The sequence below is a fragment of the Schistocerca piceifrons genome, chromosome 9, assembly GCF_021461385.2.
Source record: "Schistocerca piceifrons isolate TAMUIC-IGC-003096 chromosome 9, iqSchPice1.1, whole genome shotgun sequence".
In the NCBI taxonomy this organism is placed as follows: domain Eukaryota; kingdom Metazoa; phylum Arthropoda; class Insecta; order Orthoptera; family Acrididae; genus Schistocerca; species Schistocerca piceifrons.
In genome coordinates this window covers 79,026,573-79,034,262 of record NC_060146.1, presented here as the reverse complement: position 1 = coordinate 79,034,262, position 7,690 = coordinate 79,026,573, and the positions used below count along the sequence as shown (strand labels likewise).

At 43.9% G+C, this 7,690-nt stretch overlaps 1 pseudogene; it reads left to right on the top strand.

Moving 5' to 3' along the window:
* Positions 1–5,175: 5,175 nt before the first annotated feature.
* LOC124717417 lies at positions 5,176–5,293 on the top strand (annotated as a pseudogene).
* Positions 5,294–7,690: the final 2,397 nt, after the last annotated feature.

Below are 7,690 nucleotides of genomic sequence, written 5' to 3'. Positions count from 1 at the left end.
TAGCTAGTGTTAATCGATATTAACGTATGAGCCGATACATACTACATAGATGCGACTGCCTTGGTTTTCATTTTCTTTAAGTTCATGCTACAGCTAAAATCTAGCACACATTCAATGTAAATTAACCACCCTTATAAATTTTCGGCGAAAGTAACCCCTTTCGTGGTTGAACACTTCGTTTCGACCAGTAACCCTGCGACTCATCACTAGCAAATACAAAGGTACCTCCTGCTTTTGAGTGACATTTGAAGACTTCCATGGAAACGATATCGCTGGCTGATTATAATTGTCTGTCTGTATATCTCCTTACAGTTGAAATTTGTTGCCACTTTGCTGTCTCGAAAGTCTCTCTCTGGTTTTTCTTCAAGCGTTAAGTCGCTGCGTGGCTAAAACATAGCATTACCTTCACAGTAAAAGTGTACAAACCATGAGGCTAAGAACTTAGCTGTGATTATGGACATGTATAGTAACATGAAGGTAGGTTGTATCAACACACATGATACAGAGCACGAATAATGTTATACCACTTGGTATGAAATGATTAAACTTAAATTCCCTACAGAACAGATGTCCATAATCAATATCAAGTGTGTGGTGTGAGCCTCAAAGCACACGAATGCACTTTTGCACTCTCTGTGGCAAGGAAATGAATAGCCTAGGAATGTGGTATTGACGAATTTCTTACCTTGCTTGATACACATGCCTTGTGAGTTCAAGAAGATTGCTGGCTGCAGATTGCTATGAAAGTATATGACTTCTCATCGCTTCCCAGACGTGCTCTAAGGGGGACATATCAGGGCACTAAATAAGTTAATCAAAAGATCCGTACATTCCTTAAGGCGTTTGTGGCGTGACCTGCAATTTGAGACCTAGTACTATCCTGATGGAATATGTCATTCCGTACCTCGATAGCGAAAGTTATGACACCAGAGTGCACCATTGTTGCTGTTGTGTTGGCAGAAGAGCCAACACCGTGTTACTAGTGGAGGTCGAAATGCACGCGTTTTAGCTCACGCAGGCTGGCGTGAGGAGGGAAGAACTATACTGACGTGAGGTCTGGAACATGACAAGGAATGAGAATTCAGAAAGCGGACGTAATTAGTTTGATGAAAGTCGCCCTTGACGGTACATGAGTCACAAAATTATCTGTTCAGAAGACATAGTAACTGAATATGGCGCCTTGCTAAGTCGTAGCAAATGACGTAGCTGAAGGCTATGCTAAACTGTCGTCTCTGCAAATGTGAGCGTATGTAGTCAGTGAACAATCGCTAGCAAAGTCGGCTGTACTACTGGGGCGAGTGCTAGGGAGTCTCTGTAGACTAGACCTGCGTGTGGCGGCGCTCGGTCTGCAATCACTGACAGTGGCGGCACGCGGGTCCGACATATACTAACGGACCGCGGCTGATTTAAATGCTACCACCTAGCAAGTGTGGTGCCACATTCTGGCCAGCACTCAACCTCCCTTGAACAATAACTAAATCAGACGCGTTGTCATACACGAGGGTCGTTCAATAAGTAATGCAACACATATTTTTCTGACATCACGTCGGTTTTATTTGTGATTCCAATACACCATACTATTCCCGACTCTTTTGGTTACAAAACCATATTTTCCAACATAATCTACGAACAATGCGACGGCCTTACGCCACCTTACTGGGAGGGCTAGTATTCCCGCTTGGTACCATTCTACTGGTCGACATCGAAGTCGTCATCTTGCTGCAAAAATAACCTCCCCATCATCCAGTTACTGCCTACCACAGAGTGCATCCTTCATTGGGTCAAACACATGGAAGTCGAAAGGTTTGAGATCCGGGCTGTAGGGAAGAGGAGTCCAGGGAAGTTTTGTGAGATCCTCACGGGTGCGTAAACTTGTGCGACGCTTTGCTTTGTCATGGAGAAGGAGAAGTTCGTTTGCGTTTTCGTGGCGACGAATTCGCTGAAGTCGTCTCTTCAGTATCCTGAGGGTAGCACAATGATCTTCAGATTGGTCATTGCACCAGGAGGGAGGACATCAAACAGTATAACCCCTTTAAAATCCCCGAAGGTCGACGCCAACTGAGGGTGCGGCTTTGGACTTTTCCTTCGGAGCAGAGGTGGTATGGCGCCACTCCATCGACCGCCGGTTTGATTTCGGTTGGAAGTGAGAACCCACGTTTCATCGCCTGTGACGATGTCCCACAAAAATTTTCACGCTCAGCCTGGTAACGCGCAAGCAATTCTGCATAATTGGTCCTTCGCTGCTCTTTACGATCTTCGGTTACGTGACGAGGAACTCATCGGGCACCTGCCTTTAAGTACCCCAACCGGTGGACGAAAATGTCAGCACTACCGGCAGAGACGTCCAGTTTACCAGTAGGATTTTTGTTTGTGATCCTTTGATCACCTCGAATGAGACTGTCCGCACGTTCCTACATCATAGGAGCCACTGGTGTGTGCGCCAGCCGGTAGGCGTTAGATGGGACAGGTTTCTGTCAGCTTTTTGCGATGACGACAGCCGCCTCGTCCAACGACTCCCCGTGCTTTTGTGCACTGATAGCTCTGTGCACACATTCCGCAAGGCCTGTAATTATCTGCGACACTCTGGTTTTCCGCCAAAAGAAAATAACGGCTCTCTGCTTGGAACGCCGTATAGTGCCACCACCTATTCGGAAATTCATGAAACTACACAGGTTGAATCGGGAATGTTCCACGGCGTCCCTCAACAAATTACACATTTTTCAGCCCAAATTGGCCGAGAAAAAATGCGTTGCATTACTTACAGAGCGCCCCTTGTAAAGCAGCTGCCGACATGATCATTCCTGAAGCTGGAGAGGTTTAATTCGTGACAATTATTATCATAAAATGGGGTGAACTGAAAGAATGTGGCGAATAGAAACTAAACTCTCAAAAACAGTTCTACTCTATCATATCGGAAGACAAATGGGAATAGCAATTAAAAATTAGTTTGTCTAGGCTGGTTATGAATCAGTCTAAGACGTAAATTATGAATTTTAATGTTGGGAACACTGTCAGTTGATATTCCGTTCTCTCTCTGACAGACATCAGATTCGGTACTTAATATTCTTAATTCGAACTTTATTTTTAAGTACCAATCTAAATTGTGTTGCATTACATTAAGTACATGATAAGCAAATTTGAAATTTCGTTTCATTACCCAAAAGTTCAGTCTTGATGTACAGTTTAATTAGACTTGTGGTTAAGCTAATTCGAAATGTAGCGTTGTATATACGGAACCTATGGGAAGACTAGAAAACGTAATACCCAGTATTTCTACAGAACAAGACCAATAATCTGACGGAAATGAAGAATCACCAGGTACTGTTCCCAATCAAGGACAATGAGAGTGAGGTATGTCGAAAACGCAAGCAGTAAAATTTGAGCATGTGAATCCTTCATTTACGAGACAAGGGTTATGTTTTATTCTTCCTTTTTTAAAAAACATAAAAAGAATAACAAGACCAATCAAACACGTTGATTGTAACAGATGAGTAGTCGTTGTTTGGTCAAGGAGATGTTGTCCAAAAGACATCATTTTTAACATGATATCAATGACTAAATGTATTTACAAAGAAAGCAAGTTTATCAGTTTAATGTTTCAATACACTAATTAGAGGAACGACAGTTTTTATTTGGAGAACAGAATAAAAAACCACAATTCATACGACATTTGTACCTTTTGCTTCGAATAAAACGTTTGTTTGAATCGTATAAACTTAGTTTCTTATTCTCAACGATCCCACAAAGATTATGAGATGCCCGTACTCACCCCAAAAGACCAATAAGCAGAGAAAATAAGAAGATTGACACGACTGTTTCTATTCACCCCTCTGTGCGAGGTGAGTAGGAACATACAGGTTTCATTTTTTTATGTTGTAAAAGTGTGAGTTCTGTCCTAACTCTATAAGTTTAAAGTCAGGTACAAGACTTTTAATTTGATTTTTTTCCGTGAAAGTAGTATTTAGTGGTGTGGTCGTTCGGCCGTTTTTTAATCGGGTCACCTTGCCCGCACGATTTTGCTGTCAAAGTGACGCTATGTGGCGGCAGTCGCGCGACTGTGCAGCGGCCAGACACGAGAATTCACATCTCTCGTCCAGCGGGAGCTGTAGGTGCGGAAGTAGCCAGATCTACGGGGCGCCTCTTGCAATAGTGTGAAAGTTTTCCTCGTTGTGTCGCGGTACTGTCCCAGTATATGGTTGTCTGTGTCATTAGAGAAGCCGTCGAAATTCACACCAGGGACAACCTTATCAACCGAGACTGCGGCTATACTCGGGAACCAGCACTGGGTATAATTAAGAAGACACTCAGCAAACACGACGATCTGGAGGCGAGGACGGACAGAACAACGACGTCGACGCTACCACAGAAGACCAGGCAATCGCCTCTGCGGCCGCTGACTTGCGCCCTGGGATGCAGAGCGCGGATGTAAATGTTCGTGGGGGTAGGGGATACACAAGATGACCCGAAAGTCTGTTAACATTTGAAAATTCCATGCTTCACGGTATAGTGTCGGTAGCGATGTAGAAATCGACACACGCATCTGGAATGACACGAGGTTTCATTGAAACCAAAAAAAGTGCACAAAATGACCGACAGATTGCGTTTAATATGATGTCGTTGTTGTTGTTGTGGGCTTCAGTCCTGAGACTGATTTGATGCAGCTCTCCATGCTACTCTATCCTGTGCAAGCTTCTTCATATTCCAGTACCTACTGCAACCTACATCCTTCTGAATCTGCTTAGTGTATTCATCTCTTGGTCTCCCTCTACGATTTTTACCCTCCATGTTGCCCAACAATACTAAATTGGTGATCCCTTGATGCCTCAGAACATGTCCCACCAACCGATCCCTTCTGCTAGTCAAGTTGTGCCACAAACTCCTCCCCAATTCTATTCAATACCTCCTCATTAGTTATGTGATCTACCCATCTAATCTTCAGCATTCTACTGTAGCACAACATTTCGAAAGCTTCTATACTCTTCGTGTCCAAACTATTTATTGTCCATGTTTCACTTCCATACACGGATGATAGAAAAGCAATAATTAGCATAACAATTGACTTTTAGAAAAAAAAACAGTAGTCTTCACAACAGATGCTCAACATGTCATCCGTCACTCGTCAAAAATAACTGTAGTCGAGGGACAATGTTGTTAACAGAGCTTTACAGTACTGTAGGCAACGGCCTTACCGCAGTGGATATACCGGTTCCCGTCGGATAACCGACGTTAAGCGCTGTCGGGCGTGGCCAACACTTGGATGGGTGACCTTCCGGGCCGCCATGTGCTGTTGCCATTTTTCGACGGGCACTCAGCCTCGTAATGCTAACTGAAGAGCTACTCGACCGACTAGTAGCGGCTCCGGTCAAAGAAAACCATCATAACGACCGGGAGAGTGGTGTGCTGACCACAAGCCCCTCCTATTCGCATCATCAGCTGAGGATGACACGGCGGTCAGATGGTCCCGATGGGCCACTTGTGGCCTCAGGACGGAGTGTTTTTTACAGCACTCTAGATTTCGGCCTTTATGCCTTTATCAAGGTATAATATTAAAAGTTCCATATCTGTCACGGCATGCCATAATAATGATCTAGCAACTTTTAGCATTGTGCTTGATAATGGCAAAAATCCGAAATCTGGATAGTACAGAAGGTAAATGTAGTAATACGCAGTCAAATGGTGGTTTAATCTTAAGAAAATAATAGTATATACACAGATTATAGTTTGGGAACCTGAGAGGCCAAGCATGACGGAAGTGGTGTATCACCGCGCTATCCTCACCGAACGACGTGCGCAAGAGACCTTTCACACGTGTGGCAATGTGGAGTGCATTGCAATCATGTCACACCTTCCAGCAGCTGTTTATCAGCCAAGCTAGGGATGGAGCCGTTCTTTAACATATCGGCGTACCTCACAGCCGTCGCGCTGACAGCACCCCGAATTTCGTCGAGGAAAGAGGGTCCGATCACGATTGATGTTGTAAATCCACACCACACTGCGGCTTTCTCGTCGTGCAATGGGGTTTCCACGACAGTTCTGTGATTTTCAGTAGCCCAAGTTCTGCTGCTGTGGATGCTGACAGAGTGTGAAATGCTCTTCGCCGGTCCACAACATGCTAGACAACCAACCGTCATCTTCCCCAATTTTTTGAAATACACAAACCACAAAAGCTATCGGCACGAAAAATTTTGTGGTTTACAGCTCATGATAACGCTGGACTTCGTTCGGATTGCATTGGAGGACCACTTATGGCGTGCTGTCCAGCGCCATCTGTAGGCCAATTTTTGATTTCTTTTTTTTTTCTGTAAAACACTACGTCACCGCAGGCATGTGTATCAATTTTTACCTCTCTGAATGTGTTATTCAGTAAATTAGTGCACATCAAAAGTTAACGGATTTCGGGTCAACATGTAAATCGACGGCGCACAATCAAAACGAACTGCGCTTATATCTAACAAAGTTCTCAAAAAGATTATACCTACCCATCTCGTGGTAGAAATAAGAAGATGAAAAACAATTCGGAGGAAATTCACACATTACAAATTTGTTATGGAAACATCCTAAGGGGCAATGTACATATCTTGAAAACAATCCAACAAGCAGTGAGGACAATATTCGACCACAAACTTTCCACGATGAGAATCGACAGCACCTCCTCTGTGATTTATCGTGGTGTAAACATCTCGCCGGCTGCAGGGGCCGAGCGGTTCTAGGCGCTTCAGTCTGGAACCGCGCGACCGCTACGGTCGCAGGTTCGAATCCTGCCTCGGGCATGGATGTGTGTGATGTCCTTAGGTTAGTTAGGTTTAAGTAGTTCTAAGTTCTAGGGGACTGATGACCTCAGATGTTAAATCCCATAGTGCTCAGAGCCATTTGAACCATTTTGCAAACATCTCAGTCGAAGCCAGTGAAAATCCATGCACCCATCAGCATGGTTTGCCTCTTACTGTTTTAAATGTTATAACGCCAACTATCAGCTACCTAGCCAATCCCGAACAACATAAACAATACGTACATGGGAAAACACAAAATATGAATGAAAGCGACAATCACTTTATTTGGATGCTTTTTTCAAAACTTGAACTTTTCCATTATGAGAGTGCTGTAGGCGCGATCTGTTTTAGTTGCTGGAACATAGTTTATATCACATAAAATATTACCTTAAGTTAACCTGCTTCGACAGACTTAACTGTCATCTTCAGGACTAAAAAATCTTTTTGTTGTGAAACGCAAATATTTTACGTCGAACCTCACACCAGATTTTCAAATGGATAAAAATCAACACATTATAAAATGTTTGTCATGACTGAATTATTTTTAAACGTAAAGCACCCTGAACAGTTCTGGGGCTTCAGTCCGGAACTGCACTGCTGCTGCGGTCTCAGGTTCGAATCCTGCTCTCAGACATGGATGTGTGTGATGTCCTTAGGTTAGTTAGGTGTAAGCAGTTCTAAGTCGACGGGACTGATGACCTCAGATGTTAAGTCCAATAGTGCTTAGAAGCATTTGAACCATAAAGCATTGCGTGCAATAAGCTATGTCCATATACATCCAGAGCCAAAGAAACTGGTACACGTGGCTAATATCGTACAAGGCCGCCGCGAACACGCAGAAGTACCGCAACACGACGTGGCATGGACTCGACTAATGTCTGAAGTCGTGCTGGAGGAAATTGACACTGTGAATCCCGCAG